General features: G+C 35.9%; 1 protein-coding gene across 6 annotated transcripts in view; it reads right to left on the reverse strand.

Moving 5' to 3' along the window:
- INPP4B (inositol polyphosphate-4-phosphatase type II B) overlaps nt 1–17,645 on the reverse strand; it is a 763,890-nt gene that overhangs the window by 13,199 nt on the left and 733,046 nt on the right. The window lies entirely within an intron of this gene.

Raw genomic sequence — 17,645 nt, forward strand, 5'->3', positions numbered from 1 at the left:
ACCACATCTTCTTTATTCGTCTGTTGATGGACACTTAGGTTGCTTCCATGCCTTGGAAATTGTAAATAATGCTGCTTAAATATACTGTGTTTGATACAAGACTTTTAGTTAGACATTTATAATAAAAGGTAGGTCTAGACAGGATCTATACCATACATTTGGAATTTTCCGGCAGAAAGTGGGCTAATTAGATGAACTCACCCATGTAGAGAGTATATGATGAGCAGAGATGAGCGCTGAGGGTAAAACTCTGGGGAATGCCTGCATTTGTAAGGCCTTTAGGGAAGGAGCGAGACAATAGACAGCAACGTAAGAAAACAGGCACAGATTCAAAGAAAGAGGATGTAACCAATGTGTCCGCTGGAGCACAGAGGTTGCAAAGTAACTAAAGGTCACTGGACTCCATAATTATGTGACTTGTAGCCTTTGACTTTCAGTAGAATTTTAGAAACAGAAATTAGTTTATAATCAACTGATAAATGAACAGCAAAGAATGGGAGGCAGCATATTATTCTATTTTAACTACTGGGCCCAGAGCCTTGATGGTGAAAGGAAGGAAGAAGAAAGACAGCACAGAGCCTCGAAGAGTCAAAAGGACTGATGAAACTGTTTTGGGATATGTGAAGTGAATATGCTTGGAGGGACAGAGGAAAGAGAATATGGGGAAGATTCAAGAAAATGGGATAGTTGGTCATCTCTTTGCTTTTCAGGAAAAAATAGATATTTATGGGTTGGGGACTAGCTACAAATTAGAGAGCTTTCAATGTTTATCAAAAAGTCCTTACTAAGTAGGAATCTGCAAATCAAAGCATTTCCTGACTCATCTGAATATGGAATGGAAGGTAAACCTAACCTAATTAGAAGCTTCATCTCTTTCCCCTTTGTGACACAATCAGAACTTTTCACAATATATTATCAGTGCTTTAGTAAACAAATAAAGCCAAGATTGACTTTCTGCTCACCTAACCATTCATGCCACAATACCGAATGCCACAACTAGAACATCTACGCTTCTGGCAGTGTGGTTGGAGTAACATCTTTGCATACAGTTTTGAAGCCCAATGTCATGTAAGTCCCAAGAGTTTACACTTTACATTCACATACAAATTTCAGTGTATATTTCTCCTGAACTGATGCCTTTTCATATGGCTCTTTGGAATGAAGCCTTCCCATGATCATATAAACATAAAAATTAGAAGCATTTTATCAACACATATGACTATCAAATTGACTATACTAGTATGCATTGTTCTGCTTCCTTTTTAATTTCTAATACTGCTAATGACCTGTAATTATCCATCACTTGATTTTGTATCCATCATGTTATTTTCTGATTATGGCCACTGGGAAGGCCTTACAACTGGCTTACCAGAACTTCAGTACCTCGCTGGAGCTAATACATGATATTAAAAGACATCCAGCTATCTTCTGCTGATACAGATGGATGCTTCCTCTTGTTTTTCTGTTCAGTTCTGGGTATTTCTTTTCCTTTTTAAAACTGGTTTGGTACTAATCTAAGTTATAAGCAATTGGCCATGGATCTTGATTAATTTCCCTTTGTGACCTATACCTCTCAGCCCCTCTAAGGATATAGAATACAATGCCATGAGAATAATATTTCCTAAGATATTTGTGATGAAATGAGTTGGGAAAATGCTGAGTTAAAAACTCAAACAGGACTCTTTATTTACATATTTATCCAGGGAATATTTTTTGAGTACCAGCTTTGTGCCTTGAGTAGTCTGAACTGACTACAATCTAAGAATAAAAAGAAAGAGGAAGGGGCAGTGATATAGAAAAAGTTTATGGATCCTGAAATGACAGAGGCCCCAAAATTCCTGGCTAAAGAAATTGAACATTACTCTCTACATAGTGGGAGTCACATGACTGAAGTTGAACTTCAGGAAAAACTCTTTGGGAGGAATGTGTAAAATAGATTAGATGGTGAGGGACTAGAGAAAAGAGCAATTAAGAGCCTACTGCAGTGGTCCAGGTAAAAAGTAATATAGGTCTGGAGTAAAGCAAAATAAATACAAATGAATGAGAGACTATATATATGATAGATGGGGAGGTGGGGTGAATCAACATCTTGAACCTGCCCTGTAAGAATGATAGACAGAGGTAGCAATTATAAATCATAAGACCTAGGAGAGAGTATTTTATCTCAGATACATTTTTTTCCTTCTCTGTCTGCTTTTGTAACTACACTGATGCAGATAATCAAATTGAGTCTAACAGAGCCATTATTTCTGTCACTTGCAACCATTTTCTGCAATAATTCTTGAAATGGCTGTGCTGTTTGCCAAACAGATGGCTATCGGGGAGAGTACAAAATATCACTCTGAGCCAACCATAATAATGGCTTCGAGTCAAATTTCTGATTAAAATAAAAAATGTGTCAGCAGTTTCATTCCAGTAGAACCAAAAGAATTCTAAGGGCACCCAAATTTCCTTTTCCATCCATTTGGTTTGTGCTTTGTTCCACATCCGTCAGAAATCATATTCTGTATCGACTCTCTTCTGTTCAATTGAGTAAGACACGGAGACACAGAGCTTAGAAAAAAGGGTCTTTTTTCCTACTTTCCTCTTGTTTAGGCTCCCTCTGAATTGCTTAAAGCTTTTCTTCAACTCAGATTGTTGGAGCTAGAAGGGAACCTTAGAGATCACCTTGTCCAACCCGTTCATTTTTCAGATGAGGAAGCAGAGGCCTCCAGAGGAGGACCAGGAACTCATAAGTAGTCCACAGGGTGCAGAGCTGGGATTGTGTGCAGAACAATTAGATTAATGATATTCTTCAGTTCTCACACGATGAAACAGAACGTCCTCTCACACCCCATCCCTAACAGAGAGGAAGGAGCCCTTTTCTCATTCCTCAAGCTTTATACACTGTTAGGACAAGGTGTCTGGCACCTTGTTTTGGGGAAATGCCCCTGGGCTTGGAGGGAGCAGAGCTGGAGACTGTCCATATATGACTCACTGTGATCTCACTGTTCCTCAGAAATCCCTATGGTACTTTGGTTCCTTTTTCTCGATAATTATGGCATAAAATTAGCCTTTCTGAACCCGTCACTGTGGCAGCTGCTGTTCCAACTTACAAACCACTGAGAATTCCAGGAAGGAAGAAAAGTAATGGATGGGTTCCTGTAACACTCATTCATAAAGCATCAACTAAGCTCATAGAAAGTTAATAATAAAGGTTACCACTTATTGAGTGCTGACTATTTCACGAATGCCAATCACTTAACCCTAATGATCCCCTTTAACCTTTACACCACTTCTGTGAGGTAGGTACAAAGATTCATTTTGCAAATGGGACAACTTAGAGACACTAGGTAGAATATCCAAACTTACACTGGTAATAGAGGTAGAGCCAGAATTTGAATCTGGTTCCTTCTGACTCCTAAGTCTGTGCTCTTAAAAACTGTGATATACTTTCCTTTTCTACATTCTGCATTGTGCCAGGAACTATGTAGATTATAGTACCTGTATACATGGCCTTATAGTCTACCCAGGGAAGCCCAACACACCCAGAATTATTAGAGAAAAACATGTAGTATTGCCATACGTGAAATAAAGGTTTTTTAAAAAATTTTACCAGTTTATTATAAAAGATAATAAAATGATAACATAATATAGGATATTTCACATGCTACAATATGAATGAAATATATGATAATGAAGATGATAATCCGATGAAGAGGTAATAGGGTGAGGTCCAGAGGGTCCCCAGCACAGGAGTTTTTGTCCCTCATGGAACTGGGGTGTGTCACCTTCCCAGCATTTGGATGTGTTCACCAGTCGGGAAGTTGATCAAATCTCTTTGTTCAAGAGTTTTTATAGAGCTTAATTTCCAGCCGCTCCCCCTCCCAATCCTCTATTCTGTTGGTCTTTCTGATGACCAACCCCATCTTGCTATTTAGGGGCTCCAGTCTCAGAAATCTCATTAGCATAAACACCTATGTGCTCAAAAGGGATTTCTTTTTCTCTTTTTAAACTTTTTATTTTGTATTATATAGAATTTGAAAAAGAATAGATACATGTATATGTATAACTGAATCACTTTGTTGTACACCTGAAACTAATACAACATTGTTAGTCGACTATACTCCAATATAAAATGAAATAAAGGTTTTGAATCTAAAGAGTTCTCAGTGTGGGCTTAGGCTTAGGGTGACCACACATTCCAGTGAGCCTGGGACAGCCCTAGCGTATGCCGCCTGAGTGAGATGGAGGGAAGGAGAGAGGACTCCTAGGTATTAACAAAGAACAAAAAGAAAAAAGATAGAGGCAAGGATTTGTGGTGTTTGTTATGTTTGTTACACGTTTGCTGAATGAGAGTGTAGGGGCATGTATTTATGTAAAAACATGGTGAAAAGATGAGGGAGAGAAACAGGGCATGGTCCAACAAAGAGATGAAATGACACTACAAGATTATATGTTTCTACACGCTATACTTGGGTTTTAGAAAAATTAGTTTGAAAATACTATGCAGGGTAGATTGAAGTAGAGAGATTGGAAGCAGAAAAACCAAGAAAGAGCATATTGAAGTAATCAAGGTGTGAGGCAAATGAGAAAAGACCAGGGTGGCAGAGAGAACCTGTCAAAGCCAAAGACATGTTGAAGGGAAGAAATGGCAGAATTTCAGTCAACAAGTAATTAATTAAGCCTTACATCACTGTTCATGATTCTATTGGTCCCAACTTCTACATGCCGTCATCATGGGCAGTGAGAGAACAATGCAGGGTTGCCTAGCACACTCATGATGCTTTGGGTCTAAGAGGCAGCAAGTTGAAATAACGGCACACGCTACCCAAAGTTTTTCTACTCATTTAAAAAAATAAGTGATGGGAGAATTGTATCATATAGCACAGAACGTATAGGCAAACTGAACTGCTTTCACATGCGATTTAACTTCAGCAAACCAGTATCATGTCATACAAAAGGAATTATGCTAACTCAAATTTTGTTGGTTTTGTTCTGTGTAATTTGTATATTTGTTTTGGCTGTATAGTTGTATAAGTGCTAGCTAAAGGCACGAGCAGTTCATACCTGGTTTTATGTTTGGCTATATGTTAGTAACATACTAAAAACAGTTTACGTCAGAAGGGAAAGTATATAATAATTCTCTCTTCTTAAAGAGGTCAACACATGACTCAAGTATGAGACATAGATCTAATACAAATATGATTGTTTTTTACATCTCTGGCTTTGACAAGGAAGTAGTTATCGGTGATGTTCAACTAACAGTTTCAGTGGCCTGATGGATGGGAGTCAAATGACAACGGGCTGGGAAGAAAACATGAGATTAAAAAGCAGCAGCAGCAGTTGAGACCATACCAAGAAGTGTATATTATGTATGACAGGTTCTGAAGGAAAACCATAAACTAAAGCAATACAGGCAGTAAAACCAATTATATTAGCTATGATTGACACTCAAGACTTAGTACAGTGTTGCGCTTAGCCAAAATATGAGTTGTGTGGTTATGTGGTGAACATTAAATATATTTCCTTCCAGAAAGGTGAATATATCAATAGGCAGGAATTAATTTTATGGTCAAAATAATAAATGACAATTTGAGAGATTCATTAAAAGGTAAAGTCTTAAGAAATATGGAAGACAATCCAGGTGACGTATCTAATTACCCCAAATCACAAATCAGTTAACAAAGTGTCCGTGGATCATATCCATGTGCCATTGATTTAGGAGCTGATTTTACGACTTTTAGTCAGGTTGTTGAGCTCCAGAGCCACATGGCTAAAATACTGACTTGCATTCTTTTAATTCCTTCCTCTAAATAAAAGCAAGTAATTCATTGAAAGGCAGTTGCCAAGAAATTGGTTAGGGGATCATGGACACCTGACTTTGTATAAATAAAATCCCAAAGTTAATCTAGGTATGAACCAAGATTCTTATAGGGAAACAAGAAGCTAAAATCTATCAGGACGCTTATCCTTCGGTTTTAGAGGATTGTATCCTAATGGATTACATTTCAGTAAAACAGGAATTAGCTGTCGCTCTCATTACTTCCCATTGGAGAAAGATTAATAAAAAGCAAACAGCTGATTGAAAGCCAGAATACAGATTATTAGCCTATGGATTCCTATTTCTATAAATTATTAGGTTTTTAAAAAAAATTCCCAGTAGATAGCACTGTACATATTATATAGTGATTCTATATTTCTTTATAGCACTCTGCTCATATACTGGTAAGACAATCCTGGGTCTGAATGTGTCTTTGCCTCTTGCTACCTGTGTTACTTGGACAAGCTGCATAATTTTGCTAAACTTTAGTTCTGTCATCTTTAAAACGAAGATGATAATATTGTCACATACAGGTTAATATGAAAGTTAAATACACACATATACATAAACAAACCCGTACACGTATAGTATATTTAGCATACCAAACATATGTGCTCAATAAATGGTAGATATAATTATTGGTGTCATTATATATATTGCAAATTATTTATTGAATAAATGGCAATGGAATAATCTACAAGATCTTTTACTAATGGCTAATGAAAAACATACAATGTAACAAAGAATCATCTCTATGAAAGTTGCAGTGCACAGTAATGATTTTAAGAAAAGAGTATTTAAGAATTATTTCAAATAATACTTTGTTCTAATGATTTATACATTCTAACAATGCATATTGTATTACTCTCTCTAAATATTTTTCTAAACTTTACAAATACAAATTTGATGGGCTGTTGGACAGTTTGATTCTTTTGAACTAAAAGATATTTTATTTGTAGAATATTGCTTGCTTGCTTTTATTATTACACGTTATGGTGTTTATTTCTCTTATGTTTCTAGTGCATGTTTAATTTAACCATATATAACAAAAGAACTGAATGAATCTTATAATGAAAAAAATGAATCTTATAATTCATTGTAGTCTACCTGAAATAACCATTTAATTCTGATGATTTTTTTTTAGCATCTTTATCGGAGTATAATTGCTTTACAATGGTGTGTTAGTTTCTGCTTTATAACGAAGTGAATCAGCTATTCGTTTTCCTCTTTCTGACTTACTTCACGCTGTATGACTAGGTCCACCTCACTACAAATAACGTTTTGCTATAATACTTACAATCAAAAATCATTAATATATATTTGGATTTTTGTTCAAATATTGATACCTTGAATAATTATAAGTATTCAATTTAGATAACGATAATTAGAGAGGTTGGATGCATACTAAGTTATTAAAATGCATAATGGTTTCTAAAGAGAAATGATGTTGCTCTTTTATTAGGAAACTAGTTCATTTATTCCCTAGGAATTACTTATTTAAAATTTGTTTCTCCAGAAATTGCTACCTGATTACTTAAGTATAACCCATGTTCTTCTATGTTAATAAATATAAACTAAAGTAATCACATATAGGTATAAATTAAACACAGAGGTTTCTTTTTCTTCTCTCTACTTCTCCTTTAAAAGGTACATATTTATAAAATAACATTAATTCTCTGAAAACTCCTACAGTCAAAGAATACATTGAATACTTTCATTAAATATCATTTTGAAAGTAATGCCTTTATCTTATCTACTGGCCAAAATTTACAGTGCTTAAATTGCCTAGTTTCCTAAGACAGAATTTCCCATAGTGTGTCCCATGAGTTTCGATGGATGTGTAGCACTGGGTTAACAAAAGTCAAGCTTCTTTATAGTGGAGTTTTCCTAGGACTTCAATATATAAATGTGTTGGGGGCTTTTGGGAGCCAGAAACATGCTAGTTCTTGGACTTGAGCAGGTGTTTCTCAGGAGGTCACTTTGTAATTTTTCGTTAAAGTGTGAGAAGGAAAAGGCCAGGAAATGAGTGATCACATGACAGGTCACTGACCTGTTCTTAAGCACGTAGGAGGGGACTGATCAGATGTGTGTTTCAACATAAATATGAATTCTACACAGAGGATGAGTTTCTAGAAGGCATTCTGGGGAGGGAATTTTGTGAGAAATGGTAATGCCTGATCCAAAGCAGATGCTCAGTAGATGCCAACATTCTGTGTTATTAACAGAAAGGAAATCTGGGTGTTTCTAGACACTGGTGATAGTAGTGCCAACCTCGGTATCTGATTAAGAAACATGAGAGATCCTGACTCATATTCTTTGTCCCAGTGGCAGGCCACCACATTCTCACCTCAAGAGAAGTTAAAATTGTACCTGTAGTCATGGGCCAGCTTCTCAAAAAATACTTTAGATATGCTTGAATGTTTAACTCAGAATCTACCCACATCTTTCAATCTCTAAGAAATCATGGAGAAGATAACCTACATGTAGAAAATTGTGGGATGATAGTGAGTTACTAATTGGCAATCTCTCTACCAGAGAGTAAAAATGATACAATAAGAACCCCAACTCAGGTCTTTCTTGTGTCGATTTTTTTTTCCCGGTGACATAAACTCCAGCAACCATTCCCTCATCTAGTGGAGGCTTAACTTATTCCTACTTGAATTCTGGCTTATTAAATGCATAAGTAGGCACAATCATTCATCCATGTTCACAAAATGTAATTCACTGCTTTAGTAATAAAATACTAAATGATGCCTATGACAGCCAAAGGAATGAATGTGTCTTCCTAAAAGCCTAAATGGTGTTAGGGAACGATTTGGACACTGGGGGGATCTGTTCTTCTTTTTAAGAAATATTTTATAATTCTCATCAACGTATTGCTAACTGCACTTAGTGATATACATCATCAACCTTTGCCTTCATGTGTTTTCTTCAGATAACATTTGCTGACATTTTATGCATTAATTTAGAAACTTCTGATGGAAATGTAGCTCTACAGGTCATCTAAAAAAAATATTCTGATCATGCTATCATGCCGTTCTGTCATCCTGTTATATAGAAAGTAAAATACAACAAAACCTGCTGGCTGCCCTGTGGTCAGTGTAGTAATCTGGGGAGTCCGACACTCCATTTTTCATCTGTTTCTGCAAAAGTGAATGCCTTCAGTGTAGTATCTGGAAACACTGCTACTGCATCTGAACACTTTTATGTGCACGTATGAGATAATCGCTGCTGCAAGTTCAAGTTCATTGCAGTCTCATTTCAAGTTCCAGCTGGGAATTAAACTAAAATTGAGACTGAAATGGGTTTTGTTATCCTTACTGTGCAGCTTAGAGGAAGATGGTTCATGATGATAGAGAGAGTGATTGCCTCTGGGTCTGAAAACACAGAGTTTGACATAGTTCACTATATACACACATACAATAAACTAAAAATCAGATTATTCCACTGATAGTCCAGAGAGTCCTTTTTTTTTTTTCTTTTGAGAACTAACTTAATTGTGGGTGTCTGCTTGCCTGTATTAAGGATCTGCAACATTTATTTTAATATTTTTCCAATGTATTACTAAAACTAGTGCTGTGATTATGGGAGGCTGGGTAGTCACAAAGGATTCCTAAATCATGCTTAAATATATCCACAGACAGATAATGACATTGTCGAGTATTAAGTATTTAGGCAATGGAGATAACAACGTACATAAGTGACAATCTTTATTACGCACTGTCTGTAAAATAGGAATAGACGAAGGTCTTTATATCTGTGTGACTTTATTCAGAATGATCTGCTATACTGAATTTGCATGCATGCTTCACAATCATCTAATTTTAACTATAATCACTAGCTGAAGATTGCTTACTAAGCATTTTGTGACATAAGAGTGACCAAGTATATACATGTGTGTATAAGATCCTATTCACTAGTTTGAACTTTTTAGATTCTTGACTTGGCCTCATTATTTCAATTAATATTGCTTGTGGACCCACTCTGTGCATCTGTAATTCCAAAGTCACAGGAACCATGGAGCTAACTCTTATGTATCCATTTTCAGTAGCACAGTGCATTAACTTTGGATTGATAGTTAAATAGACCACTATTAATAATGACAATCACAGATTTCTAAGAAGCACCTAAAAACAGATTTAAACTCTGCATTCCTTCTTGTCATTTATAATGATACACACAACTTTGAGGTACAAATGAACTCTGGACTTTTCATATGGAAGAGCCTATGGTAAATACAACCATCAACCCCAAATTCATAAAGTAAAGCAGGTCTTTGTCAAATAGGGAAGTTATTTTCTATCTTCTATCTGATTCTCATATATACTTTAAAGCTGATGAGATAATGCCTATTAAATTCTTGAAAATAGCACAAGTAAATAGCAGAAAGGAGGCAATTAATCTACCCACCTGTGTCCCATTCACAAACGATTTAAAAATAAACATTACTCTATCACTGGGCTATTATTTCTCAGACCGTGCTTTTAATTTTTTTTTTCCTTAGAACATCTTTGAGGAAGCTATTTCAGGTCCAATTTGCTCTCTATTCCAACAGCCTACAATAGTTCAAGAGACTAGTTACCTTCTAGTCCAATATTATGTTTAATGCACTGCAGAATTCATATACCACTCTCGCCTAACAATTATGAATGAGATACTCAAGAGCAAGAAGGGTTTGAGATTTTTAAAAAGAGACTAGAGAAGCTAAAATGAAATTCTATTTTGCAGAAGTAATATTTTTAATAAAATTGAAAAAACTTAGTCTAGTGTTACAACAAATGGGGAGGGTTCTTGCACAAAAATTCAATTATGATTATCTATTGCAAGCTGTCTGGCTCTAACACAAGCTTCTCCTCATTCTTAAAATAAAGGATAGAGGTGAATTTGAGTAGTAATGATGTTTACAAGAATTGAAAGGAGGTCATCTAAAACTGAATCTAATGGGAGAAATTAGGTTTTGGTTTGTATCACAGATTTCTAGCCCAGATATACTGTCTTGGCTGCCTCAGTCTGATGAAGCCACTTATAAAGGGGGAAGGTGCAGGCGGGTTAAAAATCATGGAGAAAAGCTATGTATTTGCAGAGGGATAGGGGTTCCTAAACCTGGATACTTATAAAACTCATATTTCTAGTTTTTCTAAGGTCATTGCTTTCTCAGAAGTCATAGCTTGATAAAGTAATCTACTTTTATATTTACTGTCAATACGTGCCAATCTTAGGTCTCTAGTAAAACATGCTGAAAATTCGAGAGTAATCAGTAGCTTTTTTTCTTAAGAAACATCAATGTCTCTTGTGGGTGAAATATGTTCTTTCTTAATTTACCTGTCTCATAATAATACCGAGGTCACCTTCTCTCTGAAGCCCCGACAGTATCCCACACTCCCCTCCCCTCACCTCTCTGGGAATTAACTGCTCCCTTAACTGCTTTTCCAAAAGCAGTTTATATACAATATCATAAAAACTTAATCCGCCATTATTTATTTGCATGTGATTCTCTCCCAAAAGGCTTTGAAGATTTTCGAGGACAAGAAACACATCATATTCATATATATATATATATATATATATATATCTTTAGCATGAAGCATTATGCTCAGTAAATAATATGCACTCAAAAAGTGCTTTCTTCTTTGATATAAGAGCGCACTCAGAACCCTCAATTCCTTACAGTTAATGGCTTCTGCCATAGTGGAATAATGACCTGGAATAAAATGAAATACTTTGGTAGGAACAACGAATAGGGTTCTGGTCAACCAAGAACAGCCTATGTAAGCCCTGTGCTGCAGAAAGAAACAGAGCAAAGAAGTAGGTCATCATCAGGCTGTAAATTTGCCTTTTGTGGTGGTAAACAGACCTTGAGGGAGACGTGGCTCCAGCCCACCAACGGCACAAAATTGAGCTAGCTCAGGGGTCTGATTGTCCACTTCACTTTCCCCGCTTCGTACTTTGGGTGGGCTTTTATGAGAAAAAGGAACAATGCAGGTCCCTTGTAACTGCAATTCCTCACTGATATCCTGTTCTCTTTGACATCATTGCCCTGCTTGTTCAGTGGGGAGCTGAAGTGAACTTGAACCAAGTCCAAATGGTCTATTTCACTACCTTGCAAACTTGGTTAAGACTTTGTCATCTGGTTAGGCAAACAATCAACCACAATTGGTTCCAGAGTCATTACATGCTATGTACACATGACAAAGTTTTGGTTTTGCACCTTGCACGATTTTTCAATGTAGGTGTTTCACTGTGCCCAAGAAGACTGTCTCTATGAAATTTCTCTTTTAAATATTCATTTGTTTACTTATTTACATAGATGTTTGGTTAAAGAGCCCTTAAATTACCTATTAGTTAGATATCATTGTTTAGAAATCTGTTCTGTTATAAAACTCAGCCCCATTTCTTACAGCATAGAAAATATATAATGTGGCCACCATACTTATTTGGGCCACCATACTTATCTCATGGGTAAGGTTAACAAGAATAAAAATATACACATTTAAAGTTCATCACAAAATATCAATTATCCCAGTAGAGCTTGGGAGAAAGCTTGTTAGGCAGCAGTATATATTACAAAGGACTACATGTTTCAATTTATTACGCAGTGAGACAAAATTCTTTTATAAAGGTCATGAAGTTTATGGATCCAGGAACAAAGAGCTAAATATAGATTAAGAGAGACAGCCTAGGCTCTTAGAAGCATGGGCCTGGAGTCAGATGGCCTCAGACCGCATGCTAGCCTTGAGGCATTGAACAAGTCACTTAGCCCCTCTGGGGCCGTTTCCTCATTTTAAGATTTAATCCTTAGGTTTAAAATAAGGTTTGGGGAAGTTAGTATTTGTCAAGTGCTTAGAAAAGTGCCTGGTACATAGTCAGCATTATATAAAGGAAGGAAGAAAGAAGGAAGGAAGGGAAGGTGGGAGGGACGGAGGGAGGGATATGCAGACCTTTGTCCTATTTTACTCTGTGTTCGTATTACATTCAGAACATGGTGTTTAATGTTGTTTGTAGTTATTTATGAAGGGCATAAAGACAAAGAGTGCATTGAGAGATGGTGGCAATCTATTTTAGGAAGGAGAAGGAGTGGCATGTAATTTTACCTCTTAAAGGGATTTAAACAATTAAGCAGAACATGGCAACCATCTTCAAATACTTGAGGGTTGACAAAATGTAGGAGATACTGACTTACTCTATGTTGATCTAGGCAGATGAGTGGATTAATGACCGGAAGTTCTAGGGTGACAGAGTTCAGCTTAACATGAAGGTACATTTTATAAAATCTATAGCTGTCTAACTATGGAATGGGTTGATAAACAAAGTGACAACCTCCCTCCTATTGGATATGCACAAGTAATGGTTAGCTGATAATCTGTCAGGGATGTTGTATAAAGAATTCCTGCCTTGGTTGGCAGGGTCACTAGGTAATCTCTAAATTCCTTTCAAAATGTTTCAGTCTTAAAATATCACTAATATGAAAAGTTACAAGTGCACAGAAATGGAGGTGGTTTGAAAACTGACTTTTAGGAGAATAACAATCAAGGCTTGAAAAATAATATTTTATTCTGTACCAAAAGCTTGTGGTCCTTCACCAACCCATGAAAGTAATGAGCAAAGTAAGTACTCTGACATAGTTGGGGGAAGGTGACGTGTCAACATATGGTTAGTTTCCTTTTCTCAATTTGTCTCATTTTGACAAGATAACATGATGGAATTTTTTTTTTTTTTTTTTTTTACTTAATATTAAACATAGATGTTGAAAGAGTAGTGTAAGAATGGGTATATCACAAGTCATAATGATTGGGTCATCTGAATCAAGGTGTAATTTACACACAAGATCAAATTAGGTCTAAGCGAAGCAAATATTAAATAATTTATATACATATATATACACTTATATATTGCTCAATATCTATATCTTTGGCCTCAAAAGCAAGTCAAAGAGTAATATTTAAAAAGTTCATTGCAATTTACTTTTTCGTTTTAGTTATTTTATTTGGGTCATAAGTCTTACAAGGGTGCCAAATTCATTTTGAAAAAAAAAAAAAAGTGGCATTATTCTCTGAAGTAGATTTAGACTATTTCCTCCAACACAGGGATCTAAACTTGCCCCAGTCATTTCTGTTTAAATTCTCACCGTTGCTCAGAGAAGAACATCTTCTCACAGTGGAATCAGTTCAGGGTCAAGAAAGGAATGTCCTGTTTTACTCCAGCATGCCTGCTCTTGCAAACCATCACGTTACATTCAAGTACAGAACCTTCCACTGAAGAACCTTCCACTGAAAAACCTTCCACCAAACTTAATTAAAGGGCTGGTATAGACTTAAGTACAATATCTAGATTAAGAAATTATTACTTTATTAGCCTATATTCACCTACCTAAGATTTTGCCAAGTTTTGGACTAGAAGATACCTAGCTTCCCTTTCCACATGGATTCAACAGAAAAACATATTCTAGACCTCAGGTATATGTCTTGATATAGGGAAAAAAACAATGTTGATGATACTTGTTCAGATTCTTCAATAAAATTTTTGACCTAAGTTGAAATAAGTTGCTCTTAGGTATCTTGGTACTACTAGAGATATAAGAACACACGAGGGTAATGGCACAAAAGGTTTCTTTTATATGTGAATAAGAATGCTGCCTCAGTAGTCATTTATTTATTTTTTGGAAGGGCATGGCAAGAATATCAGACTGCCAAGCATTTTCCTTTGGAGGAGAGGTCAACGTCTATGAGGAGTACAGACTATCTTCCTTGTAGCAACTTTCTCTTTTAGCTTCCGAGGAAAATACTGAGTCCAGATGATCTGAGCGAGCAGAAAGCCTGCCTCTGTAGGGGAAAAAATGCTCTTCCTGACTGGAAGACCCCTACCATCCACCCTGGCCGAGGGGTCCATAAGACATGAAAGTTGACATATGCCTTTACTTCATCGAACCTTACATGAATCAGAAAGCTTATTTTTTCCCCTATCTTCCACACATATAGGTCCAGATTCTTTCAAGATCTTTTAGTTTTGCTTTTTCTTGATTGTGATAAAATGAATTAAATCAAAATTTTGCTTCCATTACTAATCAAACTCCAGGAGGAAATTAGCAGAGTTCAGCAACATACCAGCAAAATGTGCTAATACCATTTTAACATTTAGTTGGAGATAAGGATATTCAAAGGGCAATTACTAACTTTTAAATTACACTCAAAATTTAAAAAATACACACACATAAATTCATTTTTCATTAGCACTAATATATCAACAGCCCCAAATTCTTAAAGCTTTTTAAAATATGGGCTATTTCTCATTTTCCTTTCATCCCAGAGTCCATACCAAGATTGTTAGTGTTTCCTTCTTTTGTTATTCAAGGGATGTGAGTGAAGGTGGCAAAAAACACAGACACATTTATCATAAAACTATATAAAGCAGATTGCAAAAAAACCCATGACTTTCTTTTACCTTGCCGTAAATAGAAACAAAATAGTTTCCATTTTCCATTATGATCTGAAACCGTAACCTCAGTAACATACGGTTTTAATTTATAAAGGAACGTCAAGGATTGCCCTTTGGGGAGGTTATAACAGACTACATGAATATCAAATAATATTACTTTCTAAAAATAGATTTATTTAGCCCCCAAATAAAGCTTCATGATTTAGAATTGATTTCCAATTATGTAGGGCATCTATACTCTTGTTCAGGAACCACACAATTTATTAGCAACTTTAAAATTATTAACATGTGCAATAAAATCATATTTATGTAATCCAACCCCAGAGGAAAAAGATTAAACTCAGCAAATGCTTGTTGGAATTTGGGTTTTCCACACATTTCTCACGTGGTCAAGCTGAACCCATGGCAAGTCTACACAGCTGCCTCAGTTGCCTTTTGACTTTATGACCATGTAATATTTGATCACATGGACCTTGCATATATGTATGTGAGATTTTTGTTTTCTTATAGAAAAAATGGTTTTCCTTTTTTTATAGGGATTGGAGATCAGTAGGAGTTTTCAATAAATGTGTCTATTTCAAGAGCAGCTGCTGTAAAATCAATTCATTCTTGTGAAGAGGAAGGCATTTGTCCCCTCCTTTTCTGGCAAAAATAATATCTCTTGACAGCTCTAATATGCCTTTTTCTCACTTTTGTTCTAGTCTTTCCAAGAGAAAAAACATCTTCATCACAAAATTAAAAAAAACCTATCTGTTACAAAGATTCCATCTCTGAATTTGTTATAAAATTAAATTAGGGAACAGAAACTGAACAACAGATGATATCTACTGTATTTCTATTTTCTAGAGCAAGACAGCAGTCAAGGTGATTTTCAAACTCTGAAGCATACAATAATATCATGTCATTATTTTCTCAAATAGTTGAGAAGACAGACATCACTTTGAAAACACAAAAATTCAGTTATTATGTGTAAGAGACTAGATTTTTTTTTTCTGCTGTTAGAAAAAACTCCAAATCAGTATTATTCAACTTGATTTGATGAGGGCTAAGAGCAGATTTAGGAAAAGCCTTGAGCCTAGCAGGTAGGGAATGCTTTATGTGATTTTATTCTTAAGTATTCACATCCCACCTTGTTTTAAAAGGAATTTAAGACAGTCTAAATGGATACATAAAATTTAGTAAGATATCAAGAATGGATTGTGAGAAAGAGTTATATCAGGGCAAGGGTTATGTCATAAAACTGAACTAGGAATGAGCCCACTATATTAAAAAAGAAAAAGCTTATTAAAGAATGCTATACATTTGAAGTGCTCAGAACACTTACGTTACTCATTTTCAGTTGAAAATATCATAAGTCAAAAATGCGTTTAATACATCTAACCTACAGATCATTATAGCTTAGCCTAGACTACCTTGAACACACTCAGAACACCTACATTAACCTACAGTTGCACAAAAATCATCTAACACAAAGCTTATTTTATACAGCCTTGAATATCTCCTATAAGTGATTAAATACTGAACTGAAAAACAGAATGGCTCTAAGTGTATCAGTGGTTTCCCCTCATGATCCCGTGGCTGAATGGCAGCTGTGGCTGCCCCGCCAGCATCACGAGAGAGTATCTGTGCTGCATATCACTAGCCCTGGGAAAAGAGCAAAATTCCAAGTACAGTTTCTACTCAATGCGTATTCCTCTTGCACCATTGTAAAGTCCCCAAATCCTAAGACAAACCCTCTTAAGCCAGGGACTGTCTGTGCTTACTTCACCTGACATCCTGCTCTCCACTCAGGTGTCTCGATGGTTAGATTTTAGAGGATTCAGTGCAGTGAAATCCCCAAAACAATGCTGTGATACTTGAGAAATATCACATGTGACTTGTTACTACTAATCAGCTACCAATTTTGTAAATGATATGTTTTATAAATTACACCCTTGATCCCTATAAAGATGTCATTCACATTCACATAAATTCTGATGGGCTCAATGAATGGAAGAGAATGCGGTGTAATTGTGCATGATATATTTTGCCCATAGAACTTGACATCATTATCCTCGGGTATAAATGTATTACACTGGGCATTTGAACTTCTTTGTCGTCTGAGATCTTCTGATCAGGAGAAAAGTTTGCAGTATTTTGGCTGCTTTTTCATAAACTCTATTGCCTCTCAGCCCAGTTTTCATTAGACAGTAGCCCGTGAAGACTTTCAGTTTGTGACCCTGGGCTACAGACTGGAGCACTACAATCAAAATTCAGGTTAGAAGGAGGATTGAAACCCTTGTAATGACAGTGTTTACCTGAGTATAGTAAGTTCTTTGATGAAGACAGGAATTTTTACGCGGTACACTGACAATGCATTGATTTTTTTTTTTTTTTTTTTTTTTTTTTTTTTTTTTTTTTTTTTTTTTTG

This window comes from Physeter macrocephalus, chromosome 7, assembly GCF_002837175.3.
Source record: "Physeter macrocephalus isolate SW-GA chromosome 7, ASM283717v5, whole genome shotgun sequence".
Taxonomy (NCBI): Eukaryota; Metazoa; Chordata; class Mammalia; order Artiodactyla; family Physeteridae; genus Physeter; species Physeter macrocephalus.